This window comes from Lissotriton helveticus, chromosome 12, assembly GCF_964261635.1.
Source record: "Lissotriton helveticus chromosome 12, aLisHel1.1, whole genome shotgun sequence".
NCBI lineage: Eukaryota > Metazoa > Chordata > Amphibia > Caudata > Salamandridae > Lissotriton > Lissotriton helveticus.
Window position 1 is genome coordinate 498024798 of NC_136073.1, and position 21058 is coordinate 498045855.

Here is a 21058-nt window from a genome sequence, read left to right on the forward strand (position 1 = left end):
TCTCAAGATAAGGACTTCTATTTGGATAGTATGTATCCAACATGTTTGTCTTCAAAATATCTGTACTTTCTGGTTCTTTCTCCGCCAAATACTCTATTTCCTGTACAGATTTCAAAACTCTGTTTCGTGTTGCAGCAAGACCTAGACTCACCCAAATGATGGTTCTAGATTTGGCATATAGACTTGCTGATGACAATCGATCAGAACATTCATATGCTCCAATTTCTCGATGTGACAACATCTTTAGACTGTAACTGTATAATTTCTTGCTTATACTCTTTTCATGTGAAATGTCCTCCCACATTTCCTTCAGTTCTGTCTTTTCTATTTTTGGGATGTAAGACGTCACATATCGAGCCACATCCATGTTAGCATTCCACATGGACAAAATCACTGGGTTGTAGTCGTTGATGTACTTGGACTCTTCGTTTCTTTTTAAATTGTATGTATTTTTTGGTGATTTCCTCGTCACAGTATGTCGCAGAGAAGACATCAAATTATTTACTCTTCCTTTAGAAATCACTGCTCGTGGAAAACCAAAACGACATTTTGTGTAGAACTTGTCCTTGTTCCTGAATTTTCGACGACAGTACTTTCCACAACGATGGGATTGAAAGCGTAAAACTTGTTGCCTTAAACTGTTTTCTTCAGTAGTGTTCGGAACAGCACATGTTGAATACTCTTCAATGAAGCTCATCACTGTCTCATCCAAATCTGTTCCAAATTTGGGTGCATCTTTAATCCACAACAACATATGTATGTGAGGAGCACCTCTCGCTTGGTACTCCTTTCTCCAAAAGAAATCCAAAACCTCTCCAAGGGGAGGATTTTTTTTGTTGGTAATGAAAGACATCATAGCTTCAAATCTATGATTAAAATATCTGCATACATTCACTGGATCCAAAGAACACAGTTCTCCAGGTGTTTTGAATTCTATATTTTGTATATTTGCATTTGCCTCGCGTATAAATTGAAGTCAGTCGTCCCATGCATACTCGGCACAGCTAAGAGTGAGGAACCATGTAGGAGTTCCTAAGTTTCTTAGCATACATTTCAATTCCCCATGACGACGGTACCAATACTCTTTTGTACCACGCTGACATGCCATGAGATTGATTGGATGAGATTCCAAAATATCATCTTGCAGATTAACTTTCTCCATAAAGTCCCTCGTCGAAACATTTTGGAGATGTGCTCCACTTTTCAGTATATGGTTTACTGCATAAGAAAGCCCAGACAAGTCACTTTCATACAGTAGATTAAACAAATATGGGATGCATTGACGAAACCTTGGATCTTCAGCATATAATCTTAAAGTCCGGTATTCAGATGCTGGAATTTGAAGTGGTCGATCGTCATATCGTCATCCTCGACCTGTTGGAAATAGCTGTGGAAAACAACGAGCTTCCACACTTTCTTCCCATACACTAATGGGACTTCCTTTTGCTGATTTCATTTGAAACAAGTCAATTGCATTCCCCATTACTTCTTTGGAATGCAAAGGATGAACAGTATAATGTTCATATATTTCTTCACTTCTAGACACATCAACTTTTTCAATTTGGCCAGCTGAACAATCACTGTCTTCATCTGCAGCTGTTTCCTCTGCTCCAACACATACATGTTTGTAGTACTCATTGTTTTTGACCAAATACAACGTTGCCTTTTTGACTTTCCTAACATCCACTAAATCTTTCATAAGCAAAAGAAGAGTGTCCATGAGAGAGGACTGCGCCAATCACAGGAGCATTAGAACATCCTCACCTGCTCCTGCAGCCTACGCTACGTTGGCATGACAACACGCAGAATTAAACAAAGGATAGGGGAACACCGGTCCAACATTAGGTGTAAAAAACTGACTACAAAAATGAGTCGCCACTTTTTGGAGCATAACCACACTCCCAACGATCTTAAATGGACGATCATCGAACATGTGACTGGCACCCATAACCTTTCTAATCTCCTCTTTCAAAAGGAACAAAGGTGGGTGTACAGATTGGGGACCCACCTTAGGGGACTCAATGATGATATCCCGTGGAGTACTGTATTAAAGTGAACTATATCATAACCAATGGATAGAATTCAAAAATGAGTAGAACTATCTGGACATTATAATGAAGAACTCTGACCTTAGAGCTTGAGGCTGTGACATGAGCAAGCCGCTTGAATGACAGCTTCAGGACCTAGGTTATCAATGTGTCCAATTGTTCTTGAGCATTTCCCTCTCATACTGTAACCCAAATATTGACAACCTTCCCTTGCGCTAGCCCTCTAATTTATTGCTGTTATGTTACTATCATGGGATAGCATATCAGTCTTGCGCAAAGCCTTGTATTACACCCCACCCTCTAAGATCATGGGGTCGCTAGGCGACGACCAACCACGCGACCGGTGACGCTCCCCTGAGCGTCGCTTCCGTGTACATTGGGCGCCTAGCAACGGCGCATGCGTGATCCCTGGCCGTGCCTAGTAACGGCGCATGCGTGATCCCTGGCCTCATACAATTGAATGCTCCGGCTGCCAACGCCCTAGTTGTAACGCCCACCATGGGAGATGTGATGCTCCTCGGAGTCACTCCCTTGTTTACTTTGGGCGCCTAGTAACAGCGCACTCGTGACCGCTGGTCTACACCAATCGGTTGCTTAAGCCTGCCGGCGTGTCACTCTGCAACGCCCACCCGGAAATGATCGCTACTCTGCCTATTCGCCTTTAAGATCAGATTTGGAACCCGCGCTGACATCGTCGGGGTCCAGTCTGAGGGCGACGTAGGTGGACCACGGGTGCCGAGCGTCGAGGGCGTAAGTGGAAACCCTCAGCTGCAAAACGAGCTAAGTACACCATGCGCTCCGTTTTCTAAGGGGCTATGCATTAACTCCGTGTTTGTTTTCCCTTACCTTGCCATGTTCTAGGGTGTGCCGAATACGCTTCCACCCCCCTCCTGAGACCCATGGTGTTTATTCATAACACCCAGAAAGTGAGACAATTTTTAACTGATGGCGATCTCCATAGATTTATGTATTGATCGCGATATTGACGATCTTCTATGAAGGTTTTCACTTATTTTAATCCTTAGTCACCTCTAGTTCGTACCACGAATAGTACACCCCACTTCTCCTAGTTCCTACGAACCCGGGGCTATCAGGTGGTGTTAACCATAGCGCTATTCGACCACAGCTAGAATGCCTTCACTATTTGGAGCACTTTTTTCACCACTGAACTTATGACAGTCATAAGCAATTCTAAGTGTCTGTCTTTTTCTATGTGTTTGTCTCTGTCCTTTTCCTTCTAGGTGCAGAAACGATCAGTAGAAGCCTCCTAAACCAGGAGTAATTAGGGATAAGTCTCTATTCCTAATTTTTTGCACTTTTTGACACTATTTGATTTAATTTTTTTCACTTTCACGTCCCTAGGTTAGGGTGGGCCTTAGCGTGCTCATACCGCCGGGGTTTATCACACACCCAGTCCTGAAGAATTGCCGGGTAAATTAACACCGTTTCAATGGCAAGAAACATGTCGACAACATTGTAGGAACCCACCACTCAATTAAAGTGGACTGGTCCCTCACATATTTTTTAATTTCATTGTCTTTAGTGATCATTTAATAAAGTTTTTCTTTGATACACTACTGACATTTTTAACCTCCATCACTCACTAGTATAATTTTGCACACAACACGCCCTCTACTCACCATCCCGCTCCGCAGTAATTCTGGCATTGCAGCACACCAAAGAGACATTCGGTCTCTTTGGTGGGGCCCGATGATGAAGCATGTCATCACTAGGTGGTGAGTGAGGGCTTTCTTTAACATCCCAGTGAGGATGTTCTAATGCTCCTGTGATTGGCGCAGTCCTCTCTCATGGACACTCTTCTTTTGCTTATGAAATATTGACCGGGGAACAAGAGTGTCCGCTTACTCTCCCTGTCTCTCTTTTTGAAATATCCACTAAATCTTGCCATATTTTCTTACTCTTTGTCGGAACCCCATTAACTAGAATAACCAGAGGTTCCTCTTCCACTTTCTCTACACCAATTGTATCAATATTTTTCTTGAAATCTAGAGGCAAATAAACAACTCTTCCCTTTAATCCTCTCTGTAAATCTGAAGGAGGCAATTTCCCTATCTTAGACTCCATGCGAACAATTGCCTGAAAAGGATGGACACATTGAATCAAAATACACTCATATGTATTTAAATCCATCAATTCAGGAGGAATGTCTACCAACTCAAGATTATTATGAACAGCTCTAGCAGGCATTCTGTTTTGATTTAATTTATCATAACAATATTTACAAATACGCTGATCAGTACTCAAATCAAAAGAATTCTCCACCCACAAATAAGTTGCAAAATCCTTCCACTCATAATTATTTATCTTTTCACTTTTTACGTATAAATCAACTAATCTAGTTTGATGCTTATAATGAGTTCGTCGACAACACACACAAGTAAAATTCGGCCTTTCACTTGATTTCACCTTAAACCTGATAATTTCCTGGTCAAACTTTTCTGTAGTTGAAATCTGTACATTGGCTTCCACATTACCTTGAATTTCTGTGTCAATTTCTACACTGTCCTCTTTTTCACTAAAATAACAAATCTCAATTTCTTCACAAATCTTCTTCACATCTAATTCAGTTCCATGCAAAAGAGCACTGTTTAATTGATTAAGCTTAAGTGCTGGACTTTTTGCATAATACAACCTTCTCACTAATTTCCTCATTTTGTTATGATGCACTGCTAACATCCTAAAATGATGAAAAACACTCTGACATACTTTTCTAGACAAGCGAGTGAATGCCCTTGCAAACCTGTGTTTTCTCTCACTCTGCAAGGTTCTAAGTCTTGCAACATCTTCATTTTCTGTTTTAGAGTTTTCTTACTATATGTACGTAAGAAATTACAAAACAAATCGATTGATTCCTGTCGCACACTACAAATACTACTACACTTCCAAGTGTACACTGGACCCTTAGTACGTCTCCCTAAAACTTCATCAGTTAACACCTCTTCTGGTTCTCTAGGCACAAGTTTCTCTTTTTCAATCGGACAACCGTCTTTCACCTCATATGCTCGACCACTGGTGTCAACTGGATGCACTAAATCATTCTCCCGAAAGTAACTCTCCTCATTAAAAAATGGCTCACAACTTGAACTGTGCATCCATTCTCCAGAAAAAACTTTACAAAAATGAGTCCGATTAATTACTCTTTTCCATTTACTGTTTGATTTGAAAACATCAATTGTCTTGTTAAGTGTCCTAATTCTATTGATTATTAAAATAAATATTTTTTTCTTAACTTCAAAAGCATGATCAACAATCTTCTCTGTTTACCTTTTTTAATATTTTTTAACAAATTTAAAACCACCCTATTGCGAAACATTCGTTTACGAATGTCCCTAAATTGATTTGCCTTCTATTCCTATACATATTATTGTCTCCTGCTGCAGTAGTAACTTTTTTTTGGAATCTCTCCTTGCTCTTCAAAATTGCTCTCTCCTTCTCTTTTTCTACATACTGTCCAACATTTTTTTGGGCTCTACATATGTTCCGTAAGAAAGACTTAGTTGTCTTACCAGGAGCTTTTTTCCTGTTTTTTGAAGTATTTGTTGTAGGACACTGCTTTAATTCCGTTGCTGTTTTTGATTTTTTTCCGCTTACAATCTTTTCGTCTCCTTTCCCTTGAGGGCATATTTCCTTACTATTGAATCTTGATTTAAATCTGTGGAAAACAAAAATAAAAATAAAAAAATCATTATAGACCACTATTACCAAACAACAAAACAATGACAATAAGCAAACAATATAAACACTATAATACTTCTACATATAACCTTATCTCTGTTTTTTAAATATAATTCTAAAAAAATATTTGGGGCACATGAATTACTTTTACATTATTAACAAGGATTAGATAGTATCTGCATGTTTAAAAAATATATTTGCACATTTCACAATCATATCACCTGTGTTTCCTCAGATTAGTAAGCAGATTGTACACATGAGGTAAGGACTGTCCTGGGGAACATAGGTGATGAGGCCGGTCTCTAAGAGTCCACTGGACTGCACTTCATGAAGCCTATCCCCCACTGCACTCTTAGACACAGCCCTCACCTCCTTTCCACCCCTGGACAGACCTCTCTTCCACTACACTCCTCAACACAGGCATCACCTCCTATGCACCCATGGACAATCCTCACCTTATCTGCAACCCAGAATAGACCTCAACTCATCTGCACCATTAGACAGGCCTCAGTTCATTTACACCCCTGAACATGCCTCATCTCATCTGCACCCTGTTACTATCAATTATACTCAATGTATTGAGGCCTGTCGAAGGGCCACAGATTACATAATGTTTGTCTAAGGGTCAGAGGAGGTAAGTCCTCTCAATTGCACTCATGGACACAGGCCTCAACTCCTTTACGCCCCTGGACATGCCTCACCTCATCTGTACAATCCACTTCCTAATTTGAGGAAACACAGGTAACATACATTTCCTCTCTCTTGCAAACATTCCTCCCAAGCATTACCATAAAAATGACACAAACCAACAGCAAACAAGCTCAGTCTGCTTCCTAATCTTAGGTAACACAGGTGACATGATTGTGAAAGGTTCAAATATTTTTATGTAATCATGCACACACTATTTATTCCTTCTCAAAAATGTAAAAGCCATTCATTTTCCCCAAAATCGTTTTTTGAATAAGATTTTAGAAACAGAGCACAGGTCCTATGTACAAGCATTCAACTTCACTACTGAAACTATCTTGCAAATGTAGATACCAAGCATTATCAAAAAGCATGACACAAACCAACAGCAAAAAAGCTCAGAGCCTAATTTATGAGGCCCTGCGTTAGTTTTCCGCTGGTGATGCGTCACTTTTTGTGACGTATCGGCAGCATAAAACATGTGCCTTGTTGCGCCATATTTAAAAAATGACACATCTAGGTAGATGCTTCACTTTTTAACCCCCTGCGCCACATTATACCTGCGTCAGGTATAATGTATGCAGAGGGGGCGTTCCCCCCTAAAAAACCTTGTAATAGTGACGCAGTGAAATCTATGAGATTTCACTGCGTCACTTTTAGGACACTGTTATGTCAAAATATTGTACCTGCCTCACAGCAGGCGTAAGACTGATGCAAACCCTTTCACATGGGGCTTTCCCCATTTGAAAAGACGCATTGCTGGAGTTGCGTCACTTTTGTGACACACTCCAGCCATGTGTCACTTTTGTGCTTACAGATACGTCAGAAATACTGACTTATCTGTAACTCCTTGCGACATGATGCGTCATACATTAAATATGACGCATCATTGGTGTCGCAAGGAGTGCGCAGTGAAAACTGACGCATCGCTGTTTTCATAAATAAGGCCCTCAGTGTGCTTCCTAATCTGAGGTAACACAGGTGACATGATTGTGAAAGGTTCAAATATTTTATGTAATCATTCACACACTATTTATTCCTTCTCAAAAATGTAAAACCATTGATTTATCCCAAAATCGTTTTTTGAATAACATTTTAGAAACACAGCGCAGGTCCTATGTACAAGCATTCCATTTCAGTTCTGAAAACTCACTATTTTACAAAATACATTTTCTCTCTATTGCAAACATTCCTACCAAGCATTACCCAAAAAATGACACAAACCAACAGCAAAGAAGCTCAGTCTGCTTCCTAATTGGAGGTAACACAGGTGACATGATTGTGAAAGGTTCAAATATTTTTTATGTAAACATGCACACACTATTTATTCCTTCTTAAAAATGTAAAAGCCATTGATTTGCCCCAAAATCGTATTTTGAATAACATTTTAGAAACAGAACACAGGTCCTATGTACAAGCATTCCATTTCAGTACTGAAAACTCACTATTTTACAAAATACATTTCCTCTCTATTGCAAACATTCCTACCAGGCATTACCCAAAAAATGATACAAACCAACAGCAAAGAAGCTCATTCTGCTTCCTAATCTGAGGTAACACAGGTGATATGATTGTGAAAGGTTCAAATATTTTTATGTAATCATGCACACACTATTTATTCCTTCTCAAAAATGTAAAACCATTGATTTGCCCAAAAATCGTTTTTTGAATAACATTTTAGAAACACAGCGCAGGTCCTATGTACAAGAATTCCATTTCAGTTCTGAAAACTCACTATTTCACAAAATACATTTCCTCTCTATTGCAAACATTCCTACCAGGCATTACCCAAAAAATGACACAAACCAACAGCAAAGAAGCTCATTCTGCTTCCTAATCTGAGGTAACACAGGTGATATGATTGTGAAAGGTTCAAATATTTTTATGTAATCATGCACACACTATTTATTCCTTCTCAAAAATGTAAAACCATTGATTTGCCCCAAAATCGTTTTTTGAATAACATTTTAGAAACACAGCGCAGGTCCTATATACAAGAATTCCTTTTCAGTTCTGAAAACTCACTATTTTACAAAATACATTTCCTCTCTTTTGTAAATATTGATACCATGCATTTTCAAAAAGCATCACACAAACCAACAGCAAAGAAGCTCAATGTGCTTCTTAATCTGAACTCTCTATCTATATTGAATGAATCATAACTTACCTTTACAAATGCTTTGGGTGATTGAGAACAGTGTCAGATACACACACCAATATTTCTTTAGCAGAGCAAAAGGTATGTACTCCAGACACTGCAACCATGAATGGCACAGACAACCTCTAATTCTACACACATATTCCTCATGGTAACCAATCAAAACTCTTCCCTCTCTATTTTCAAATCAACACCCTTCCCCCCCTCAGCCCTTTCTACCTATTACCATAGCAACTCCCTCCTCACTGAGCTCTCAGGGTTAAAAGTTTATTCTACAATGTTGCAAATGAACTCAGCAAGGATGTTTGACCAATCAATAAACCAGCTTATCAGGTGCAATCTTTCTTTTAATGACTTTTTCTTGACCATTCAAATGACTTCTTTCACAGAACACAACCATGCACCCTAACTTTCACTTTTCAACTATCTGAATCCACCAATCATTGCTTGTGATTCAAGAGCACTGAAACTCCACAGTTTTTTTTTTGCAAACTCCTACTGTTCCAACTGCCATTTCATTCCTACACTACATCTGACTGCACCAGAACCTCCTCTCACCATGTACTCTGTCTGGATTATTGGACATAGCTACATTCACTGGGCTCAAAGGTATGCAGCTATCAGAAATTTTCACAACCTTGATTTACCAAATGTGCACATAAAATGGATTGGCCAAAGAGGATTGAGATGTCATCAATTGATACCATTGGTGAAAACCTTTCACCATCTGCCACACCCTGACCTTATAATTTTGCACTGTGGTGGAAATGACCTAGGCACTTTGACTGGGGTAGGTCTGGAAATGGTTTTAAAGGACACCTTTGTGCAATTGATGACACTTTTTCCACAAACTGCCTTGGTATATTCCAATGTATGCCAAAGACAGAAATGGAAGTGGTCCAACCAATTTTGTCCACAGATTGAGAAAGCAAGGAAACATGTGAATAAATCTGTTTCTGCTTACATGAGAGACTATGGAATGGGTTCAATATACAACAACAACTTGCGTTACAACATGCAAGATATCTACAGAGGAGATGGTGTGCACTTCTCAGATGAGGGGAATAGAATATTCCTCCTGAATTTAAGATTGTGCATTGGAACCTACTTGTAGGTACCTAAATCAGCCCCAGAACTCAAAAGCTCTTTTCAGGGCTACCCTACATCTGATCACTCACAATGATTATTTTACTCTATCTTTTTTCACTAATTTTCACCAAAGTACGCTCCCCGGTATGCTTCCCGGTGCGCGTACCGGGCGCTCACCCCGCAATTTTTCTTTTTTTTAATTGTTTTTTTGGGCCTATATGGGCCTCCTAAGCCCCCCTCAGAAAACCTAGGGGGTCAGGGGATGTCTACAGTGTCCCCTTTTACCCATTCCCAACATTGTTTGTCCTACATCTTGTGTCTCAAATCTACCGAAACAGAAGATGGAGGACTCCCGTTACCAGTGCGCGTACCGGGGCGCGCACCGGTAAGCTCTCCCAAAATGTTTTAAAAGTTAATTTACATAAAAACCTCTGTAGAGAAGTTCACCAAATATAGAATAGGCAATACTACATACCAGTCCCTACCATTTTCCCAAATTTGATGGAATTCCATTGAGCCATTTGGCCTGTAGCCCTGTCTAAATATCCTGAGGTAAATTACATGACAAAAACACATCTGAAGTGTTAGAATTTACAACCAATTAAAATGTTACTTTCATTTTCCACTATTATTTCCTGACATTTGATTGGTTATGTACATGAATATATATATAAAAAAAGAGAGGAAAACACAGCCATTTTCACTACTACTTCCTGAAGTACATTTGAAAAGGATTTTCACTGAGAACTTCAACTGCTTTCACAAAGGTAAGTTGCTATTTTGGAAAGTGAAGTATGTTGTGCACTTTAAGTTAATTTGGGAAAACATTTTCTGATAGTTATATACTATCCCTCTGTAATAGTTATAAATTGAGATAGGCTTCTCTGTTATACTTATGGATTGACTTAGACTTCTCTTGTATAATTATGAATTTACTTAGGCTTTATCACATACACTTTTTATATTTCTACTTCCAGCCTGATACCATACACTGCCCAAAGATAACTTCACTGTTAAAAAATCAAAACTACCTGTCTGAACTTAAACCCAACAGTGCCCTATCTCTACTGATATATTTATTTTTTATGTAATTTACAGCAAGAAAATGGAAGGAGAACAGAATAAAATGAATATTTCTTTCGAAATTGTTATTGAAAACAACCCTGAAGAAAATATTGCTGAGAATGATGACTTTGACTTTATGGATGAGTCTCTGGACCATGAATTACTTGAGTGTGTGGAAGCAATAGAATCACAGAATGAAAATGAGGACATTCCAGACAATATATTGTTAGAAGTGTTATTAAATTTTGAAAAAGAATCAGAAAAATAAATTTATATTTAATAATAAAAAATTGTTCGAGACATTATTCATTTTTATATGTAATTCATGAAGTAGTACCAAAATGATTATAATATAAAGTGAGACTTATAGTATACTCTGCAACTTTTTTGTGTTACATAGTAATTTTGCTCATAGTTACTTCCTTTCTCCCACGTTATTATCTCCAATGTGTATTTGACATCTCTTTTTCATCTCCTGCCTCCATGTTCTTTCTGCTTTCCTGACAGACTATAGTATAGATTCCATATACCACAATAACTTCTGTAACAACATGCAAATTATCTACAGAGGACACAGTCTACATTCAATTTAAAACTTTGCATTGGTACCTACATGCTGGTACATATATCACCCACACAACACAACAACTCTATGCAGAGCTACCCTACCTCTAAGCACTTTAAATTATTATTTTACTGTTTCACTGGGTTTTCCCCATGTGTGAGGGGGGAAGGGGGAGGGCCGGGGTTGTGAGGTGTGTGTGGGGGATGTGTGGGGGGTATCTGTGAGGTGTGTGTGTGTGTGGGTGGGTGAGGTGTGTGTGTGGGTGTGGGTGTAGGTGTGTGGGGTGTGTGGGTGTAGGCAGGGGTGTGGGTGTGTATGGTGTGTGTGTGTGGGTGTGGGTGTGTGGGGTGTTTGGGTGTAAGTGGAGGTTTGGGTGTGTGAGGTGTGTGGGTGTGGGGGGGTATGTGTGTGGGATGTGTGTGTGTGTGTGGGGGGGGGGAGGTGTGTGTGTGGGATGTGTGGGGTGTGTCTGTGAGGTGTGTGTGTGTGTGTGTGTGGGGGGGTGAGGTGTGTGTGTGAGTGTGGGTGTGTGGGGTGTGTGGGTGTGGGTGTGGATGTGTAAGGTGTGGGTGTGGGTGTGTGGGGTGTTTGGGTGTGGGTGTGTGGGGAGTGTGTGGGTGTGTAGGGTATGTGTGTGGGGTGTGTGTGTGTGTGTGAGATGTGTGGGTGTGTGTGTGTGTGAGGAGTGTGTGTGTGGGTGTGTGTGTGGTGTGTGTGTGGGGTGTTTGCGTGTGGGTGTGTGTGAGATGTACTTGTAGGTACCTAAATCAGCCACAGAACCCAAAAGCTCTTTTCAGAGCTACCCTACCACTGATCACTCAAAATGATTATTTTACACTAATTTTTTTCACTATTTTTCCTCATGGTACGCTCCCTGGTACGTCCCCGGTGCGCGTACCGGGCGCTCCCCCCGCGAAAATGGATTTTTTTTTGTCCCGCGGCACCCTTTTATGGCCACCACATCAAACCTAGGGGGTCAGGGGGGTCTACCCTGCCCCCTTTTGGTTATTTCCCCCTTTGTTATTGCCACCTCTTGTGTCTCGATCCTACCGAGACACAAGATGGCGGCCGCTCCGGACTGTTTCGAATGTTTACAGACACCCGAAAGCCAATCAGCTTTCCACACGCGAACTCGCGGTGCGCGCCCGGAGCGCTCCCCGGTGCGCGTACCGGTGCGCGCTTATAGATATATATATTTTTTTTAACCTAAATTACTCAAAATCCACTGGATCACATATCTTGAGACATAGCAAAGGCACATCGGGCTACCAGTCCCTACAATTTTGCCAAGTTTCGTGGGAATCCATTCAGCCGTTCGGGCTAAGAGTGAGTCCAACCGCCCTATGGAAATTAACATGGGGAAAACACGTTTTGGGACCCCCCTTTTATCTCGGCCCCCACTTGACGAATCCCCCCCAAGCTTTCAGGGAAGAAGCAGACCACCGCGAGGCAAATTTTAGGAAAATTACAGGCAGATCCCTCAATCTGCGCCAAAGTTATTTCCAATAGAATGTTGCGGATTCCCTATGGAAAACAATCCTAACTATAACTACCTACTGGCGACCGCCAGTAGGTAATATATATATATAGTTGGTTGGTTGAAAGCTTTATTCGATATGCAAAAGATATCTTACAAGCATAACATACATTAAAAACAGCATTTTTTAAGAGAAAATACACGTATGTCATACATTTCTTAAAATATATAAAAATTTTAGGGAGCTCCCCAGGATAAATTAGCTAAAAAAGAATTAAACCGATATAGTCAATCTATTGCAACGAATCAACCAGGAACGTTTTAAAAATTTAGAGACACCACAGACTATAGGTGGAGAGGTATCAGTCAATAAAATTCGAAGAGCCACCGAATGTATACGTGTTCCTAAGCGTTTGAAAAGCGGTTTCAACCAGTATCTCCTGGGATGGATGTAGTCTGGGCACTCGAAGAGTACATGAGCCACCGTCTCAGGCCTGGTTGGACACTGCGGATTTTGCTGCACGAGCCTGAACGCCAAAATTCACCGTTCGGGGGCCACTCCATTGATTGAACTGTGGCTACCATTCGTGGACCGAGTGACTATGTCCTTTGATTTACTCGTCCTAATGACGAAATTTTGGGAACTTTGACCTTAGATTTTAAACCTCTTGCTGTTTGCATACAGTGATTTTGATCCACAGCAATTTAACTAAAGCTGTAATTGGATTCTCTAAAAAGCTCAGTTAACATTTTGTCCTGAGGATGACCATGTATTCATACAACGGTCGAAACGCCGTCGACGCTATTGTGGCCACTAATTAAGGAGGACACATTGTTTTGTGTACTGGAGTTCTTATATGTTTCTTTGAACTCTTTTGTTTATGTAACCTCTGTGTGTCTGCCACTTGTTTGGTTTTATATATGTCTTCCTAATGTTTTTTTGCCGTACCAACAACAAATCTGAGCTTTACATATTTTTAAATTTCAATAAATTTTGTATTTTTCTATAATCACTTGTACACTCTTCCACTTTCTGTTCATGGGTCGAATTAATTCTTTTACTGTTGTTAATGTTAGTGTATTCATTTGAACCTTTGTTTGCAGAAATCAATATAGCCCCTGGTTCAGGTGGTTAGGGCTGCCCCTGTGGTGGTAAATACTGGTTGGACAACAAGCACAAAAGGGGGATAAATGGGCATAGGACTTCCACTTCGATATAGTTGCTTTTAGTGGAAGGGTACCAACTCTAAACTTGAAGTAAAGGGCCCTATCCACTGGCATAGTAATTAGGTCCATGTAGGGTTCGTATAATACCACATCCTTTATTTTGAGAAACGATGCCGTCGAATTGCAATGATGTGGATTCCCAATTAGTTGACACGAGACCCAATCCCAATATAATTTTTTGAGGACTGCCTTAGGAGGGCAGATCTTGAGGTCCAGCAATCTCCTAAGCCCAGTTCCCCCAAAAGCATTTTTGTGTCCCGCAGCCACTTAATCTTGTTCCAACCCCCCATGTTCAGTATCCAATAGGCCGTCGGCATAGGATTTTAATTCAGGGACCCTCCATATGCGGGACCACAGGAGCAATGGACGAAGGCGGGCCTGGTCTTTAATACTTTTGCAGCCCAAGTCCAAGAGCACTGGAACTGTTGGGGTGCTCAGGGGGAGAGCTAGGAGGTCCTTCAGGAACTTGTTTTCAGTCTTGGATAAGGGTTCCAAATTGCAGTGACCCCATAACTCCGCACCATACAGGGGAGATGTGACCCCCCTTGCCTTATAAATCTCAATTGCAGGCGCCACTGAGGATCTGGGAGATGCATGATATTCCTTGAGTAAAGCACCTCCTACCCTTTTGTGGCAGAGGACCATCTTGTCAATGTGTGAAGGCCAACTCATTTAATCATTCAGGCGTAAACCCAAATAGTCAAATTCGGTCACCTTCTCCAAGGGGACTGAGTTCAGAATAGGAGGACAACCTAATTTCCTTGGCGGGCGTAGTATAAGATATTTCGTTTTTTCTACGTTTATCACCAGCCCTCTAGATTCACAAAAGTCCTGAAAGCGGGTCAACAACTTCTGGAGCCCCTGTGGGGTCTTTGAAATGAGCAGAGTGTCATCCGCGAACAACAGTGTTGGGATCCGCACACCCCCCAGACAGGGTGCGTCCGCAGGTTCCTTTAGCAGAGGCTCCACCACACCATTTACATAGAGAGAAAAAAGTGTGGGAGCTAACACGCAACCCTGTCTGACACCCCTACAAACGGGAATCCTATCTGTTGTTTCGCCATTTCTGCCCCAGCGAACCTGAGCAAAATTGCTCGTGTGGAGTTTCATTAAAAGGAACAAAATGTACGGGGGCAGGCCCAGGCGATGGAGAACCCTGCAAAGTTCTTCCCTGGGAACTAGGTCAAAGGCAGTCTTCAAATCAATGAAGGCCAAATAAAGACTGCCCTTGCCCAGCTCCACCACCTTCCAGTGCAGTAATGTTAGCCTAAAAACCTGCTCAATTGTACCAGTTCCTGGGCGGAAGCCTGCTTGAAAGTCCGATAGGACTTGGTTCTCATCCACCCATTGAAGAATTCTCCCCAGAATGACTTTTCCAGCTACTTTTTGTGTAGAGTCAATCAGGCTTATTGGCCTATAGTTCCCTGGAATGTCTCTACTTCCCTTTTTGTATATGGGGACTACCACTGCCCCTCTCCATGACTCTGGGATCGGGCCGCCCTCCAAGATAGCATTCAAGAGGGCCGAAATTATTTGACCCCAATCCGATGGGTAGGCCCGCAGTTAATCCCCTGGGAGCCCATCCGGGCCTGCATCTTTCAGTGGAACCACGGTTTTGATGGCATTCTCCACCTCCCGGGATGTAAACAAGCCAAAAGAACTATCCTCCATTGAAAAGGAAAGTAGAGCTGGCTCGTTTAGTGGCCCTTCTATCACTGAGTATAAGGCCCCGAAATGACGGAACCAATTCTGGGGTGGGATAGTACAGGTTCTCAGAGTGTCGTCGGGTCTATTACGGGAGCCTATCAATTTCCAGAACCCCCTAGTATCTTTATCCTTACTAGCAACCAACAACTCTGCCCAGAATTTCTCCTCCCCTTCCTTCTTAGCTAACTGGATCAATTTGGAGTAGACCTTCCTAGCCTCCTTTATCCTAACTTGAGATTTTGCTTTGACTGCCTCAACTAGGTTTTTTTTCGCCTCCCTACAGTTGTGGTTGTACCAGCCATCTCTTTTGTTGGCCCTTTCTTTTGCCCCACCATGCCTCTTGCACACAGTAAACAAATTTGTCAAGGCCCCAGTTAGTCCACAAAATACTTCACATGCCTCCCCCGAGCCCCCTTCAACTACGCCTAGATTCAGGTGAACTAAGGCCAATAATTGGGACACAGCCTCAAGTTTTCCGGCAGACAGGAGGAGTTTTGACCACTTCAAGCGTCTACCGCAAAGGGATACCTCCGCCTCACCCAAGTCAACTATGGTGCTAGATACGGGACCTCCACTACTGACAGACCACCACGGAGCTAAAGTGAGGGACAACAGATTATGATCACTTTCAACTGTAGGTAATATTACCATATCCCTCACTGAGCTCCACAAGCACACATCAAGCAAGATGTAATCGATTCTTGATGTATGGTTGGGCCTATTATATGTATGGGCCCCCCCTGTCCGAGCCTGTCCTTCCATTTAGGGCCCTCAGGCCGTACTCTGTACTAAGGGCGTTTAGCTGCAGTGCCACCTCCGACCATTTTTTGATCGGGGGCAGCTCCAAGACAGGTATCCCCCTCCTGCCATCCTCCTCATCCTGGTCCTGAGTAACATCCGAGCCCAAAGGCTCGAATGTACAATTTACATCGCCTGCAACCAAGCTGCAGGCTTTGTGTGGCGTTGCGCCTAATAAGTCCTCCAGCAAAGCAATTGTGGGAGACTGCCTCCCTCCCTTGGTGCCACGGGCATAAACATTAAATATGTTCAAGACAACACGGCCCCTGACATCCTTCAATATGATATTGAGTAGGTCTGGGCTATTGGTCTTAATTTCCACTACCCTACAGTTTAGGGATGAGGCTACCCAGATGAGAAGTCCCCCCGAGGGTCGACCTCTGCCTGATTCAGGACAGACAGCAGGAATGGCATAAGCAGAGTACCCCACCCTGTGTACTGGCTCCCTACTCCACGTCTCCTGGAAAATGCATATGGAATGTTCTTCCACTAATGCATTCCAGTCCGGCAGTGCCAGTTTTCTAGTTATTCCTGCAACGTTCCAGCTGAAGACCTTAAAGACTTGGTCCATCACAGCAGGAGCCCAACGGGAAACTATTTCATGGCATGAAGTCGCCCTATCTCTACCTTGCAATGCACCCCAGTGATCGCTAGAAACTGAGTCCCCCAAAGGGTCCAAAGTTACCAGCGGTACAGTTTGGGTTTCATTAGGGGAGGAGGAGATAGATGGCAGTACTATATCATGTAGGGACTCACCCATTTCCCCCCTATCTAGATCTCCCGTTACCTCAAGTCAGTGGCTCCTAGGGCCACTGTTTTGACCGAGCCACCTAGTCTGTGGATATAGAAGGGGCTCAGGGATACTATACATTCCACCAATGGCACCCCTGCTTGTTTCCCCCAACCCAGGCCTTAAAATTGTAGGATTTGAATGCCGCGGGTAAAAGTAGGTCAGATCCACTACACTAATTCCAGTGCCCCCCACCGTATGATCTTGACTACATATCAATCTGGCCACTCTATGATCCTGGAAGTTAATAATAACGCAGTCCCCTTCCAGCTGCTTCTTGCTTTTGCCAACCCAACTCACCCTGCGGACGCCGAGGATTAGTCCATCGATGCCCGCAGGGAGTGGTCTATTTGTTTTTAGCCAGTGGAGGCATTTATTTTTTAAGGCCTGGTGGGTCTCTGGTGGATTGTCTTTTAGGGATGGAACTTTAACCAATACAACTACATAGGGGTGGCAATCCGGGGGAAGGTCAGTGCATGGGGTGCGGGGATATTTCTTCGGCGCGGGTGCAGCTGGAGCATGTACTGCCGAGTGGGTTTCGGCAGAATTAGCTAACAAAGCTGCCCCATCTCCCTTGGTCTTAGCACTATTTGAGGGTAATTGCTTAAGTTTGGTATTGGGATGTTGCACGCCCAGTGCAGCCTTTGGTTTCGTTGCTATCTTGTGAACTTTAGGGGCGTTAGTAGAGTTCCCTTGCTGTAGATTAGATTGCGGGGCAGGACCTGGGTTGGACGTAGATGGGGCGATATTAGTTAAAGTTGGTGCTACACTTGATGTTGTTAAAGACACCGTCTTTGGCTTGACTGGATCCTGAAGCAGGGCACCTGCAACAACTGCTCCATTTCCCAACTTACCACATGTGGGGTCCTGACTACTTCTAGTCTGTTGTTTGATCAGAGTTTTGAGTGAGTAAAAATTGTCTAGAGTCGACTGCTCGAGACTATTTACTCTAGCCTCCACCCTCTTAACTTGGTCTATGAGTGGTATCAGGGAGCGATTGAGCGTGTTAGTGAATTGATCCAAGCAAACTAGGACTTTTTCCCCTGTGGCCCTTGCCCCTTGTTTCCTAAAACGCTTATACAATATAGGGTGACTGCCTTTTCGTGAACTCACAACTCTTTTCCTCTTGGCACGTTTAGAAGCACCCTGAAGCACGCTAGGCAATATATATATATATATATATATATATATATATATATATATATATATATATATATATATATATATATATATATATATGATATAATCTCGGGCCCCTGCTGGCCCGAAACGCGTCGTTGCAGGCTGCTGTTTTGAAATAAAGAAATAACTTGCCTGAGGTCTGAGCCTCCTTCTTCGCCGACGATCGTTGGAAGTGGTTGGAGTTCTTTGTGGGAGATATATATATATATATCCCACGAAATTACAACACAAGCGTGCAATTTACAAACGAAGGCAGAGGCACCGGGCAAGAAAGAAGAGGGGTATCTTATCAAACAAAAAAGAAGAGTGGCAGAGGCCAGTGGTCAGCGAACCAACAATAAACAATGATGCAAGCCGTACAATTATTAGTCTAACTCCCATAATTCTCACAGCGAAAGAGGAAAATATACTCAAATTAGGCTTGTCCTTTGCACCGCTCAAACACATGGATTATGCCTCCACGAGATGTGATATATATAAGGCAGTTAGAAAATTGAAACTGTGCAAGTTCCATGACTTATGGGCTAATAAGCATCCTGTATCACATACTGAGGAATTAGAGGGATATCCAAGTGTGCCAGACACAGCGGCACAAATGGAATTGAGGGAACTCTGGGAAACAGACGGAAGGGACTATGCAAGTTTAATGACACGAAATGCTGAAGGAGACCCTGTTAGTCAGAGTATAACACAAAGAAAACCAGAGACACCCTTTAAGCATCCTCCTACCCTCAATCCTCTAATGCTACACGATGGAATGGATACCTTTCATGAAAATGTAGTATCACAATTGAAAGAGCTTCAAATACGGATCTATTCTCAGAAACAAAAATATGATCAAAGAACTCAACAATAGCATTAGTAGCTAAGATGTGTAAAGACAAAGAAGTAATCATCCGAGCAAGTGACAGAGGTGGAAACATTGTTCTGATGACAAGGAGAAATTATGACATGGAATCTTACCTGCAGTTAAATGATAGGCAATGTTATGAAAGGATCAATATCACTGCGTTGAAAGCAATCAAAGAAGAATATCATCATCAGTTGAACAGGTGGAAAAGCAAGAAAATGTTATCAGAGGATGAGTACAAATATCTTAGAACAAATAATCCTGTAACCTCTCTGATTTGATTGTATTCCCAAAGTTCATAAAAACATGGAAAGCCCCCCAGGAAGACCTATTATAGCAGCTATGGGGGGGTTTGTTGGAGAAAACTATTGTGTGCGTTGATTATTTCCTCCAGAGCCATGTACGAAAGTTGGAGTCATAGATACAAGACAGAGGGGATTTCCTATTAAAGATTCAGAATATCAGATGAATGGAGGGGTATTGGATGATGGCACTTGATGTTTCATCACTTTATACCGGTATTGTACACTCAGATAGATTGTCAGCCGTTGGTTAATACTTAGATCATAGAGCATTACAGTTTAAAGAACATAACCAAATGTTGTTGCAAATGCTCGAATATTATCTAAAAAAACAACATCTTCATGTACAATAATCTCACGTATCGTTATCTGCAGGGTGTGGCAATAGGGGCCAGTTTTTCAACAAGCTACGCCTTTCTCCATACGGGCGCTTGGGAAGAACTGGTCCTCAATGTCAGACACAAGGTGACCTTTGACAGCTATGCGGTAGCATGGTATCGTTATATCGACGATTTATTTGTAGTATGGGGTGGAAATCAGGAACAGGCTGAGGTCTTTGTTGAAAAGATCAATGTGAATGAGTACAACCTTACTTTTATTGTCACTGTGAGCCAGATGTCGGTCACATTCCTATATACAAAAGTATTCATTAAAGATAACAAGATAGAAACTAGGTTATTTCGAAAGAGCATGGCAGGTAATACTATCTTACACGCGGGAAGTGCTCATCCTGCTCATCTGATAGTGAGCATCCCGTATGGCAAGATGCTTCGCATCAGGAGAATCTGCAGCAATACCCATGATCTAGAGGTTGCTCAAAAAGCTAGCAAATGCAGATTCCTAGAGAGAGGGTACAAGGAAAGTAGATTGATAAGGCCATAGTCAAATCCATTAAGCAGGAAAGACAGGAATTGTTGGATGTATACAAGCCTATAGAAATAGAGGGGTCTCCCGCTAATTCTAATGTTCAGAAATTACCTCCTGCACAAGTTAGTCCAATCAGAATTGTAACTGGATACAGTAAGCAACACAAGGACTTGTACAGGATCATAAATCGCAATTGGCCTAGCGTCCTCAAAGACCCTGTATTTGGTCCAACCCTCGCGCTTAAAGTCTCTCTCACATACAGTAGGGCACCCTCTATGAGGGATAAGTTAGTGAATACCAATCCTGAAAGTATTGAGAAGACATCCTGGTTGCAAACTAATAGCGGATTCTATAAATGCAAAACTTGCAAATCTTGCATTCACGCAATCAACAAGAAAACCTATAAAGACGGTTTTAGTAACATCGAACACCGTATAGCCAAGGTGCTTACATGCAAGACAGAATTCGCTATTTATGTACTCAAATGTCCGTGTATGTCGAGGTATGTGGGCAGCACAAAATATGCTGTACACAAACGGATTTTGCAACA